At 41.8% G+C, this 14,790-nt stretch overlaps 2 long non-coding RNA genes across 4 annotated transcripts in view; one reads left to right on the top strand and one right to left on the bottom strand.

Moving 5' to 3' along the window:
• LOC112060308 (uncharacterized) overlaps positions 1-6,369 on the bottom strand; it is a 38,476-nt gene extending 32,107 nt beyond the window's left edge. For both annotated transcript variants that reach the window (XR_006175844.2, XR_002889636.3), the window contains exon 1: positions 6,119-6,369. This is a non-coding gene — a long non-coding RNA (uncharacterized LOC112060308). The remainder of the gene's footprint in view (positions 1-6,118) is intronic.
• Positions 1-14,790, top strand: part of LOC135973177 (uncharacterized) — a 54,557-nt gene that overhangs the window by 4,046 nt on the left and 35,721 nt on the right. The window lies entirely within an intron of this gene.

Raw genomic sequence — 14,790 nt, 5'->3', positions numbered from 1 at the left:
ATGCCCCACATCTCCCCTTCTTCCCACCACCACACCCAAAAATAGGTGTTATATGCATCCTAAGAGTTACTAGAGGGTGAAGGTAACACCTACCTATGGACTTTCATTCAGGGCACAAGAGAAAAATTACTACCAAGCCCCGTCCTTGTTTTATTTTCATCAATTCAGCTAGAAAGAAAGCTAGGAAAGCTCATATCCCTGACCACTGAAATTGAGGCAACTGCCTATTGTTGGTGTGAAGGCCTCCTCCTGATCTTCAGTTGAGTGGAAGTCTTTAGTCCAGGGGTAGGCAACCTATGGCACGCATGCCAAAGACGGAATGCGAGCTGATTTTCAGTGGCACTCACATTGCCTGGGTCCTGGCCACCGGTCCGGGGGGCTCTGCATTTTAATTTAATTTGAAATGAAGCTTCTTAAACATTTTAAAAACCTTATTTACTTTACATACAACAATAGTTTAGTTATATATTATAGACTTATAGAAAGAGACCTTCTAAAAACATTAAAATGTATGACTGGCACGCAAAACCTTAAATTAGAGTGAATAAATGAAGACTCGGCACACCACTTCTGAAAGGTTGCCGACCCCTGCTTTAGTCCATTCCCTCTTCTTCCTGAAGGGGCTCTGGTTTTGAACTGTCATCCATGAAGCATTCATGTCTGGGCTACACTCCTCCCTGAAGTGTTTCCCTAGCTAAGCAATAGTCAGCTAGAAAAGAACCTAATCTCTCCTCTTAGTATGTTGGGGGTTGTGCTATGCACTGAATCCCTGACAACATTCCTGTGACCTAGGCTAGGTAGTGACTCTATTCCTTGGAAAGATGACATGCTTAGGTGCCTAAACTGACACACTGCAGCTTTATATGGAAGATGTACACTACAGAGTAAGATCAATCTCTGGTTTTGCATAGTCTGAGCTTTGGCTGATCTCCAGCTGCATAAACGCTGTTTAATCTGGATAGTGCCCTATATATTAGATTCCTGTTTGGTTTTTATACATCTATTCCTTTAACTGAGCTGTTCCCAATTTGTGGTCCAAGAAGCTCTTCAAGGTGGTCAACGGAGCTATTCCCATCACACTGGTGAAGCATCCATCATCTTTCAAGTAGTGATGTTTAGTACAAACTGCAGCCTAGTCCAGGACTTTTAACCTTTCTAGAGACATTTTGATCAACTAAATGCAGCATGAAAAACAAAACAAAACAAAACAAACACATTTCTCTGTAATTATTATTATTATTTGTATTACCATAGAACATAGAACCATCATGGACCAGGACCTGACTGTGTGAGGTGGTGTACCAACAACCAGAAACACTGGTTGCTTAATGCTTGCCTCTGCTGGGAATTTCTTTAGTTCAAAGTCAAATGCAAACTAACTTGTGGACACTACCAAATCTAGTAAGGAAGCAAAAACATAGGGGCCCAGAACCAAACCTCAGTATGTCCAGGGAGGAAAAAAAGCGGTGGGTGCTGCAGGAAGGTATGGAACAATAATGTGCAAACAGGAACATATTCTGCTTTTAGTTATATCACTGCAACCCACTGAAATCAATGGCTGCACCAGTACAACTGAACAGAATTTGGCCCTTGTTGTTTTAGTTCTTATCACAGTATGTAGTATAGTCAATGCCTGTTAGATTACGCTACCCAGACACTTAACGGGAAGTTGGATGAATCGTTGAAGTTAAAGCATAGTAGACTGCTAGGTACACACCCTGAAGCCTGCTTCCTTACCAAAAAGAAAGCCAACTTGTGTATACTATACTCCAAACCACAGCGGGAGGTTCTTCTCTAAACAGTTCCCAGAGAGAGGAACAGAGCTTATTTCATTCATATAACCAAGCATGACACTGTAGTTGCCACAAGGACACTATGTAATTAGGATGGGCAGGTTGGTAGAGGAAGTGGAACCGCTTTATATTGGTTTAAATCAGGAATAACTCAGCAGAAGTCAATGGCATGACTCCAAGCGAGAATGTGTAAGAAAGGAGAATTTGGCCTTAGATCTCCGTTTTAAGATGTGGTCCTCCCAAAATGAAGCACCTTTGGATCCCCTGCTCTATCTCCCTTGAGCATAATTAAATTTTAATACTAAGCAATGTCCATTAAATTAAAGGACTCTTGTATATGCAATTATAACATTTTAAAGAGTTTTGTTCAGCAGCTGTTGCAAATAGGTTTCAGCCACTCTGGGCAATTAAATTTCATAGCTCAAACATGACAGAAGAAGTATTATCCATTAGCAAAAGCAGTAGGGAATCAGATACTATCTGAACTAGGAAATTACTGTATAAAGTGAAAATGGAAAGTCCATTGCCACTTACTGAATAAAATTATTAGTCTTAAAATGAACGCTAATTAATATTATATATTAAAGGGAAGGGGAGAAGCCTGAGCTGCTGGTAATATACCACCAAACAAATGATGCATTATGTGTGTATTTACATTGGGCTACTGCACAGAAGCCTTAATCAGGATTGGAGCCACATTATGTTAGATGTTGTATCAACATAAAGAAAGATGTCATCCCTAGCCCAATTAGTTTACATAGCAGTGTTAAGTTACAAATATATCAGTTTGAGAATTTCTGAAACACAATATAACACAATCACAATCTAATACAATCCTCCCATGCCCTCACCTATTTTATCTACCTGTTGGGTCATATAAACCTAGACAGTGAGCTTTCTGGACCAGGAACTGTCTTGTTACTTGTTTGTACAATATGCAGTACAAAGGAGCCCTGGGACTAAACTTGGGCCTCATGCCTTACTGTAATACAGCTACTGCTACCAATATAATAAGTTTAAGCTAAGTGGAAATACTGCTTCTCTTCTTTCTAGAAAGTTTTCTCAGCAAAACTGTGAGTTTCATGAAGCTAGACCCTTGCAACCTTTAGCCCAAGCCCCATCTCAGGTTGTTAGAGTAAGTTTGCATCATTGAAAAAAATCTTGAAATCTGGTTGATCAGAACACCCCCCCCACCACATTTTCAACATCTTCAGCTGATAAGAGAGACATCCCTGTCATGGTGTATTCTCCAGACATCCATGCAAGAATATTGTTGTAATTAACAAAAAAGAGAGACTGACAGGGAATTATTAAAGCTTTGATTTCTCCATGAAAAAACACACTAGTAAAATAAAAAAGGCCCACACAGTCATGTACAATTGCAGACAAACTAATCGTGCCATATCATCCCTCAGAACAGTGTGCACACAATAAACAAAAAGTGCTATATGGCTAAATTAGGTCATAGGGGAGGTACTACTGCAAATGGAAAAGCCAACTGAAAAGATTGGGGAAACGAGAAACAGGTTAAGAAGCTCACCAATTGTGGTCAAGCCACATCATGGAGAAATTGGAGGCAGAACAGCACTAAGAGGCTAAGACCAACTGGAGATAGCGGTTGTGTTAACAGGTTGCTCATGAAATGGGGAAAGCAGTAACATAGAATGAACGAGTGGAGAAACATTAGAAGCACATGTTAGCAGAATGCTACAACGAATATATCCTCACACAGACTGCTCTCGAGTACGCTGTCTGCATTGACCAATGATGCAGAAGATATTTATCTTTATCCCTCTAGGTGTTAATAATATGCGATCACAGTAGTTTCTTTACACTAAAATATTTCCTGCGGTACTTGGGATGGAGCATAGGCCAAGTGATGTTATACATCTCTCATCTGCTTTCTTGCTATTGTGCATGGTTCCCTGGCTCCCACAAGTATTGTGTGTAATTTAAAGCTCCTCATGACTGCTTTAGTTTATTCTTCCCTGGGTTACATGTGCATGGCTGGGGTCAATCCATCCCACTGGCAAAGTGGCTCTGTACCATTGCTTCCACTTTTCCTAGTTCAACACCCCCATGCCACGCAGTAGTGTAGCTAGGGGAGGTGCATGGGAAGCAGCTGCTTTCCCTCAGCACATTTTCCAAAAGCGGCTCCTTAGTTAGGGGTTACCATGGTGCCAGCGGGTGGGGCCCACGCTCCGTTCTGAAGCTTGGCCTGCCAGGCCAGCGCTGGGCTCCTGCAGGCAAGGGGGGACAGCACAGCCAGAGGAGCCATGGGGAGGGGGCGGCACGGCCGGAGGAGCCATGGGGGGGGGCCATGGGGCGGCACGGCATGGCCGGAGGAGCCATGGGGGGGGGGCGTGGGACGGCACAGCATGGCCGGAGGAGCCATGGGGGGGAGGGCGCGGTGCGGCCGGAGGAGCCAGCCAAGGGGGGTGGTGGTGTGCGGAGCGGCCAGAGGAGGAGCCAAGTGGGGCGTGGCCAGAGGAGGAGCCAAGGGGGGCCCCTTTTTAATGTTTGCTCCCCCTGCTCTTAGAACCTGGCTACGCCACTGGTTCCACGGTAGCACACCTTCAATTTACATCTGCACTGCAGTCTGGCACAGTGCTGCCTGCACATGACAGGAGCATAGAGACAAGCACTCTCTTGTGCATTGTTCTGCATCCATGTCACGCAATTTATGGGGGGGGGGGTTCAGCTGCTATGCTCTGGGCTGGAAGATCCAGCCCAGGGTATTCAATTTCTTATGCAAGAGTCTCATTTTTCTGTTTCACTCTATATCTATAGATTAATAGCGATTTTGAAAAATTACAGGTGTAGTCTCCTCTGGATATCTGAGGATTTATACACAACTCTCATCAGTGCTAATGGGGCCTGGGAAGGATGTGCCTAAATCCCTGCATAAAAGAGAGGAAGTAATAGCAGTCTAAGATTTATTTATTCCAGATTGAAAAACCATGTAAAGTGCATTGCAATAATTATTACAACTCTGATTTAGTGTGTGCAAGAAATAGGTGACCCAGAGGTTGCCTGGTAACTGCTTTTCATGAGTACTGTAAAGTCCAGACAATTCCCATTATCAATGTTTTATCGCTTGTTTCAAATTCTTCTTATACACAATAAGAAGTACTTTCTCTGGCTGTAAACATTTTCCTTTCTACATACATACAGCATTTCTCTTTTGTATTAGTCTTCAATTGAGGCTAGATACAGTATGTGCCATTTTAGGTTAATAAAATTATACTTTTGCAATTATTCATCACAGAAGCCAGTAATACTATTAATCATTCCTTCAAATTGTTCTTTCACACAATGGAATGTTCTTTCAGTAAAATGTACAAAGTGTTCTTATTGAACATTTCATTAAATCAGTTCACCTAGTGCTTTTGGCAGTATGTTTACTATGACATCTGTGTATATATATAAAATATTTAGTGGTTTGTTTAAATTTCTTTATTACCTGACCTGGATATAGAGATTTTTTTCCTCCTTCTCCCTATTGTAAAGGTTTGTGTATGTAGAAGGCCATACTATGGGTCCATAACCCATTTTTGTGTTCATACAATGCATCTGCCTTTTCCTTTACTTGTGAGGAGCTGAAAAATGTGGGTCAAAGGTAAATTGTACAAAGTGTCAGGAAAGAGTAAATGCTGAACCTAGCTGATTTGGTAGATTTCAAATCATGTGAGCAGAAATTGCTATGGATCAGGTGTCAATTCTGCTTGACTATTGGAGGATCCGCAAAGAGAACTAGCTGGTGGTTGATAACCATCTGACTAACTAGAGTGGCTACTTTTTAACTTGAGGGGAGAAAAGCCAGAGCAAGTGATTTAAACATGTTTTTTTTTAAGCAGAGCTATTTGCAAGTTTGCAGTTGATGACAATAAATCAATACCTTAGGGTATGTCCATATGTTCATGGGTTCTCCAATACAAGGCCTTGAACTTTAGCTTTACTTTGTCTAAACTTCCTATGAAATATGTTTAACAGGATTAAAATATCAGATGGTCATTACTTTTTAAACCAGTCATTTACTTGTTTCCCCTTTACATTTTTATTTCAACTAACATATTGTATGCATGAAAATGTTCATAAGTCTATTTTTCTGCTATCATAAAATAAATTATGTATCAGAAATAAAGTGTTCCCCCTCTGTAGCTAAACAGCACTAACTTGAAACATCAAAACTGACTGCAGCATTGTACAAAGATTACACATACATCAAATAACAGTTTTTGTTTAAAAAAATAACCTACATATATTCCACATTCTATCAATGTAATTATTAAATTTTGAGGCATATAGTGAAGTAATGTACTTACTGAAACAGACTGTACTGTAGATGACTTTTCAATAACCCTTGAAGTCACTGAAGTCAATGGCAAATTCTTATCAACTTTAGTGATGCAGGATCTGACCTTTAGTAAGCACAGTTTGTAGCTAATGTATCATGCATTGATGCATCACTCTGGTAAATCTTTACTGAGAAGTTCAGACTTGACACAGGAGTTCAGTCTACTTCAATTGATTTGGTTCTTATTTAACTGAGATCCACTGAAACAGACATGGCCCAAGATTTTCAAGTGTTAAGCAGCTAACAAAGTGGCCTGATTTTCAGAGGTTGTGAGCACCTGCAGCTCCTTTGGACACAGGGCCGGCTCCAGCTTTTTTGCTGCCCCAAGTGGCGAAGCGAAAAAATAAAAATAAAAAAAAGATAAAGCCGTGATCTCTACCGTGCCATTTCATTCTTCGGTGGCAATTCGGCGGCGGGTCCTTCCCTCTGAGCGGGACTGAGGGACCCGCCGCCAAATTGCTGCCAAAGACCCGGACGTGCTGCCTCTCTCCATTGGCCGCCCCAAGCACCTGCTTCCTTCGCTGGTGCCTAGAGCCGGTCCTGTTTGGAGATCACTAATTTGGCCATGGACTTATGTGCATCATCAGACCGTTGACTCAATATACAGAATTTACAACATCCATTCTCTAGATATCTCCTTTGATACAAATACACACAAACACATGCAGTGAGAACTATTTCCATAGAAGCCTCCTAAAACTTCTGTCTTAATTTTGAAGGCCTGGCCTTGAGAGTTGTTGAGGGCCATCTACTCTTGTCTTCCAAAATATCTACTTTACTGGAAGTCATGGAGTGATATTTCTCACCATGTATCCATAGGGGGGAAAAGAATGATTTAAACATAGAAGAAATAAATATGTAGCACCGTGACACAAAGACCCCTTGGCAAAGGGCCCCGTGTTCTTTGCAAAAAGCTCTCACCTCAGACCAGACAAACTCACTGCCCCAAACATGTCTTACAGGCTGTTTGTCCCTATAGACTAAAAGCAGAAGTTCTCAAACTGTGTCTCAGGACCACACAGGGGGTCGCTATCCCATTTTAATGGGGTTGCCAGGGCTGGTGTTAAACTTGCTCGGGCCTGGGGCTGAAGCCTGAGGGCTTCAGTCCAGGGTGGTGGGGCTTGGGCTTCAGCCCCCAACCTGGGGTTGTGTAGTAATTTTTGTCATCAGAAGGGGGTCACAGTGCAATGATGTTTGAGAACCGCTGGAGTAAAGTAATGTATCTACAGAAATCTCAGAACTTGTCAGGACCTAGTCAATGTGAGACATATGTATGGATAATATTTAATGAATGTTATATTTATAATGAAAGTATGCTTTATGGAGTTGGAGTAGAGGTAATGCATCTCAGTGATGCTCAGTGAATGGATACAGAGTACCTTTCCCTCCATTCTGTTATATTGAAAACAATCTTTGGTTTTTATTCACAGTCAGGGCAAACCCATGCCTTACTGTAGAGTTTCTTTTCTACTTTTAAGTGGTTTTGACCGTTTGTCATTGTCTCTGACGGTTTTCCATTGACTGTTATGGGATGTGCAAGGGTAGACAGTAGAAAAAAAAATATATATATATATATATATTTTTATATATTTTTTTCTATTGTCTACCCTTGCACATCCCATAACAGTCAATGGAAAACCGTCAGAGACAATGACAAACGGTCAAAACCACTTAAAAGTAGAAAAGAAACTCTACAGTAAGGCATGGGTTTGCCCTGACTGTGAATAAAAACCAAAGATTGTTTTCAATATAACAGAATGGAGGGAAAGGTACTCTGTATCCATTCACTGAGCAAATCCCTTCCAAACGCCTTCGTGAGAGTTTGGCTCCTGGTTCTTGAGGAACCAGCCAGCTTTGCAATTGACTGAACTTTGGAGGAAAATCTATTTTATTAGATAGAAACGGTAACTATTGATAAGCTTAGACCCAGGTTCTGTATTGTATTGTAATCACTTGTTTCCACCTCTATTTCTTGTTTCTAGTTAAATCTTTATTCTTTCTTAAGTAAAGATTTTTGTTGTTGTTGTTTTATTATAAATGCTCACAAATATTATGTGGTTTACAGGAGCGGTAGTTTAAAATAAAACATAAACTGGGGCATGCTGCACCATTGGGTGAGAAGATCTGGAAATTTTGTGACTAGATTGTGTCTGAGGCTGACTCAAATGGTTTCAGGTTTGGGATGCAACAATTGTTAGTCTATGAGGCGAAGGAAAGGCTGGCATAGCCCAGAGGAGAGTGCTTGAGTAGCTGAAGGGCTGGCAATTTCAGGAAACTGCCACAAGCAAGACTCTCTCACACTGGAGGCAGGGGGGTAACAAGAAGACTCTCTGTTCTGGCTACCCCAAGAACCAACACAAGCATTATAAATGTTAGTTAAACAGAACATGTAAGTCCATTTACTAGTCTGGCACACCCCCCTAGATGGATCCAAATTTCCATCAGATTGTCTGTGTATCTTTGCTCTAAATAAACACATACAGTCCTACAGCCACAAATTCCCAGCTAGCATTGTTTAAGTGATAATGTTATAGCAATTGGAATCCTTGCCTAATTTTGGTTTGAGCTATCAGATCACATTGCTTTTCTCTGTCGTTACACAGGAGTCTACTAAACAAAAGCTCTTCATAAACTCTATGTGTAAAATAGTGTTCAAATATCAATAGTATATATCAAACTAGTTTAAACATCTGGTAAGTAAATAGAATTCTGTTCAAGTCTGTGTTATGGGATCTTTTCTTGGTTGTGGGAAAAAACATTTCATTCAAGACCATTGTGTATCTGTATCTATTGTTTAAGTGCACATATTCATTAGAAATTTGCAAAGATTCAAACATTTCATGGGAACTAGGTAATGTAATATGCGGTATAATAGAGGGTCCAATCCTGTGAGGTGTTCAGAGATTCCTATAAGGTCGTGAGCACCCTCAATGCTCACTGGCTTAGGTGGAAGCTTAATGGCATGCAGTATCTTTCAAGAGTATGTCTTAAAGTGCTTATGAAACACCTATGCCTGGATTACATTTACAAGAGAATTACCCGATAGCTTTTGAGAGGGTATTTGCTACTTTAGTGCTTTGGCAGAACAGTGAGACAAAGCTTTTATTTCTTCTAATTTTCACATCACGGTTCAACAGGTAGCGTTATACAACATTGTGTTACACCTGCTATGACATACAACACCATGTGACACAAAATAACCTGAAGAAATATGATGCCCCTTATTGTAAATTATAACAAAAAAATTACATGTTCAGTAACCATGAATAATTTTCTTAACAAATCCTCTGCCCAAACCTTTATACTGATACAAAAATACATATACTATCCTTGAACTTGTGGGCGGGTCAGAGGATTTTTAATGTATCCCTTCATTTAGCTTTCACTTATGTGTTTTCTTCAGCCCATAAACATAGAGATCATCCTACGGTCACATTCAGGCACCTGCAGCTGGATTTATGGTGGGCTGACCTGCTGTCAAATACAAAGGCTTTCACATTTATTCCAGACTGTGCCCGCTCATGACACTAAAATGAGATGCCACTCACAGTAGATTTTCCAGCTCCTCATAATCTGATCCACCTCCATTCTGGTCAGCAATGAAACAGTTGACAATTTAAATGTTAACATTGTTATTTATTAGGCTTCTTAAAATAACTCCTTGGAGAGGAATAGATCATTTCACACCTTTCAGAGCCATTGTCACAATCTGTCTGCAGACTCAGGAAAACATCACTGCATCACTTATACTCAATTCATGTTTTGAAGGCTTTCTTTGTAAATATACATACACACAAACACACACACACACAGGGCAAGATTTTTAAAAGTATCAATTTAGGTTGTCTTAGTGCCAAGCTTGAAAAGGGGCCTGTTTTCAGACAGTATTGTGCAGCCGTCTTCTTTTTTTAAAAAAAAAGGCCCTTTAAAGACGTCTCAGTCACTTTTGAAAGTCTTTGTCTAAGGCTTGTAATTTATTAATAGAACTATTCCCCCTTGGGTTAATAAAAATTACCTCCTATGGGTAATAATGCCCTCTACTAGTAGCTTCAGGCCTCATCTCCCACAGACAGCCACTCTTTCAATTCAAAGGACAGGAGCTTTCCATAATTACCCTCTACTCCAGTTAATATGTAACATGACATATGTATAATGAGAGACTTATGTATGAAGGGGAAGAGGTTAGTTTTACTTGGGGAAAGCTTTGACAGTGCAGTTCTTATTATCTGTTCTATTGCCTCGGATGTGCGCACACAAATTTAATTTTAGACACCAATTCCAATAATGCTTTATTAGAAGTGACTATGAATAAGTTTTAATTACCAAGGTCAAAAGGGAAGCATCAGCCTTAGTGGTTTGTCTAGACAGAAGAATGTTTTATATACAGCATTAAATCCCTAAGGAGATCTCCAATTGTATCAAAAATACTGCCACATGATTAAAAATACTCTTTGTTTAAGGCTTGTATTCAGTTGTCTGACCAAGCCAAAAGCTATTTAATATCTCTGACTTCAAAACTGGAGTTACAATAGCAGAAAATCACAATCTATTTTCTCTAAAGGAATACCTATAATAAGCCTGATCCTACATGATGTGTACCCTTTGCACCTGCTCTCGACTCAGATCTAGAGATCATGGAAGTCAACGGTAGTTACAGGCAATTTGCACGATATGTTGTTTGTCATTTTATTTTTACCAAACTAAAGGAGGGGAATCATGAGCAGGAGCTGCACCCAATGCAATACACCAGTTATGTAGAATTTTTTTCATTGTTCCTCTGTCTATTTGTTGTATAGACCTGTTCTCTATAGTCTGATACTTAGACTGTAAGCTCTTTGAGGCAGGGACCATCTCGTTGTTATGTTTGTCTAGTGCCTAGCACAATGGGGCCCTGGCTGTTAAGTGCTACCACAAAACAATAAATAACTGTTCATAGGTAAGGCTGCGGATTCCGTGACTTTCTGTGACCTCCATAATTTCTGCAGTGGCTGGTGTGCCTGATTCAGGGGCCGCTTAGGCAGCCCCTGTGCCGGTCACACTGGCTGCTCCTGGGGCAGTCTCGGGCCCCCACGCCCCCACATCCAGCAGCAGAGTTTGGGTGTCAGAAGGGCCAGAGGGTTAGGCCATGGGATTGGGTGAGGTGGGCTCTGAGTGGTGCTTACCTGGGTGGGGGCTCCCCAGAAGCGACTACATCCCCCTCGCTCAGTTCCTAGGTGGAGGCGTGGCCAGGCAGCTCCACGTGCTGCCTCCATCTGCAGGCACCGACCCCACAGCTCTCATTGGCCAATATTCCCAGCCAATGGGAGCTGCGAAGCCAGCGCTCTGGGCAGAGGCAGCACACAGAGCTGCCTGGTCACAACTCTGTCTAGGAACTGAGCAAGGAGGATGTTGCCGCTTCTGGGGAGCCCCCCAGGTAAGAGCCGCTCAGAGTTCGCCTCATCCTCCCACAACCAAACTCTGCTGCTGCAGGGGGAATGGAGGGGAGGAATGGAGGGGGAATGGGGAATGGAGAGCAGAGCCAGGTAGGGAGCCTGCCAGCCCCACCAACTCCCTGCAGCACCAGCAGGGGTCCCAAGCTACTCGCCACCGCCTCCCCCTGCACCCAGGCTGCCCTATCCCAGCACTCACCGTGCCCCTGGGCAGCCCCCCCCCCCCACCACCAAGTTTTAGTCAGGGGCATATAGTAAAAGTTATGGATGGGTCACAAGCTGTGAATTTTTGTTTACTGCCCGTGACCTGTCCGTGACTTTTACTAAAAATACCCGTGACTAAAACGTAGCCTTATTTATAGGTTAAGAAACATGACTCTAATAAAAACATTTTTGAGTATTAAATCCCACTATTAGGAGACACATTAAGAACAATTATCATATAGTGTCTTATCACATGGCAGATGATGTTTAGATTACTTGCTGCTCCCCAAATTACTATAGGAAACAGTGATATCAGCCCTTACACTTCTTTTTTTTTTTGAAAGGTCCCTCCTGAAACAGTTTTGGAGAACAGTTTGTTGGATGTTTCCAACATCTGTCAGTGGTGCTGATCTCAGATTACTAGAACTTTTACCAGGAGCACAGTACCAGAGGATGAAACCCAGTGTTTCCAGTCTCACACAGTCCATAGAGGATGAAATTCACCCCTGTGCAGATGAGCTGCACAGGGCACAAAAGAGAGTCAATGAATCGGACTTGTGCTGGTCCTGCAGAGCAAAGAATTTCACCCTCAGTAAGACTTTTACTGACTACGTTAAAGCAGAAGAGAGATCCAAGGCAAAAATTTTTAAACATGGGTTCCTAAGTTAGGCACCTAAAGTCATAGTTAGTGATCTAAATAAAAATGTGATGGGGAGGCAAATACTGAGAAATTATTCTTTTCTGCATTTTTAAATGACCCTCTAACCCCAGTGGCCTTACACTGACAATGTTGGGGAAATCTCCTACTGTTGCAATACAACCAGTGCAACTCCATCAGTGGTAACAAAGGTAGGAGTGCCAGTGCAGAGAAGGCACCAGCAGCTACTGGCATCTTAAGCATGATGTTGGGCAGATCTGCTCCATGTGAGGTTAGAGAAAGCATCACGCATGATCGAAAAAGCACAGGTGACCTTCTATAAGAACACTTGTCCCATGACTAACACTGGAAGAGCTGTGGCCAGCATGGCTTGTCACTGGAATGGCAAGGTGACCCAACATGACCAGGCAGCAAATACAACACTTTTGAATCAGGTGACAGTGTATTCATGTCACTTCCCTTTCATAAGCAGTCTGGCAGTTGCACTCTACACTACAGCAAGTGAGTTCTGGCTTGTTGCCAATACAGTTTTGCAAGTTTGTACTGTAAGCTCAAAAGCAGTTTCCACCAGCAAAAACTGCCTTTCACTCAGCAAAAAAAAAAGAAAAGAAAAGAAAAGAAACTTGTGCCTCACAGAAAAGGGGAGTGAAGGTGAAAGGGCAAATTCCACTGGTTGCATTCTGTTTTTGTGGATTGAAAATCCTATGATCAGCAACAGTCAGACTCTCAACAGATTGAACAGGGAAAGAACATTTTCTTTGAGTGGGGATTTCTCTGTGATTTGCTCGTGTAGTAGTTGTGACCCTCCAGGTTCTATTTGTTCTTGCGGGAACAAAACAGATAAAACAATAAGACAATCTAACAGTAGTGTATACTGCAAACAGCTGAATAACTATTTGACAACCCTACATAATTCATTTAAATACTGTACTTCCAGACAGAAGGGTACATTTGTTATTTCTTTTAAGGAAAAAAGAAGAAGAAGAAGAAGAAGAATAGGAAACACTGAACCCGGTTCATTCAGTAGCAGTTTCATCATTATAGGGGGTCCAGGTAGCAACACCTATAGATGCCTGACACTACCCATTATAAAACCCTATGTTTTCAGTTGCTTATACGACTTTCCAAAGTGCCAGACAGGAGGGATCGACCCCTGGCTCTGCCATAGGCCCTGCCCCCATTTCATCCCTTCCCCCAAGGCCCCAAGGCCCCAACCCCCACCTCTTCCCACCTCCACCCCGTGGGGAGGGAGGTGGAGGGGCTGATCTGCAATGCTCGCCAGCAGGCAGGAGGCCCTGGGGAGGGTGTGGAGAGGTAATAGGGGGACTGCCAGTGGGTGCTTAGCACCCACCATTTTTTCCCCGTGGATGCTCCAGCCCCAAAGCACCCATGGAGTTGGTGCCTATGCTTATTAAATCTCAAACTTTCACCATTCAGGTTAAAAATTTCCATGCCAGGTGTCTCTCTGACTGGTTTCGTTTGGTTGGTTTTCCCCAGCTAAAATGGTTTAGCCATTTTTGCAAATGAGATGAAGGAAAAATACATTTTTTCCCCATGTTAAAAATAATTGTTGTACCTATTTTCTTGAAGAGCTCTAGCAGCTCCATGGTTTGAATCAGAAACTTGAAATAAGGCAGGGGGCAGCCCTGATGTCAGGGATGTAACTTTTGTCATGCAACAGAAAATCCTCCCAAACTTGGCCAAGTTATAAACCTCTTTCATATAAAATAAAATAAAATACAAAACTCAGTTTCCATATGATTAGTAGACTTGTTAGAGTTTGGCAGCAAAATTCTCCAAAGATTCCAACTACAATGGGCACACTCTCTCCTCACAGAGAACTGAATGAGGCTAGGGTCCTGTGGAAAAACTATTATGTGATCATGTATTTAAAGACTATCATAATGCATATGTACAAGTGGAACAAACGAAGGTTGCATGGGCAACCTTAATTCCGGCATTTACTAACTTCTGAGTGGTCCACTTTGTGACCTCAACTTTTAACAGAGATTTCTGGACGTAATATATTTATGGTGAGGGAATTCACTGAAGGCCAAATAGATGACAGGCATAAGGATAGTATCAAGATTTCAGTACAAGAACCATATTAATAGTTAATACATCTATGCATCATCTGCAGAACAGAGATTCTGCAGACACTTTCTAATGGTATTATGATTATTGGATCCATGGCTGAACCCTGTAGCACAAGATATCAGACTACCAAGAAAAACAAAACTGGACTCTTTAGGAATATACTAAATAAACCAAGGGCTGTATCCTATCTTCATTTCACATACCTAGCACTGCTAATGTCAGAGGGTGTTTGGGGCAGACTATGGCCTCAAG

This window comes from Chrysemys picta, chromosome 1 (genome assembly GCF_011386835.1).
Source record: "Chrysemys picta bellii isolate R12L10 chromosome 1, ASM1138683v2, whole genome shotgun sequence".
NCBI classification, from domain to species: Eukaryota; Metazoa; Chordata; order Testudines; family Emydidae; genus Chrysemys; species Chrysemys picta.
The sequence above is the reverse complement of the archived record's forward strand: the minus strand, read 5'-3'. Positions and strand labels throughout refer to the sequence as shown.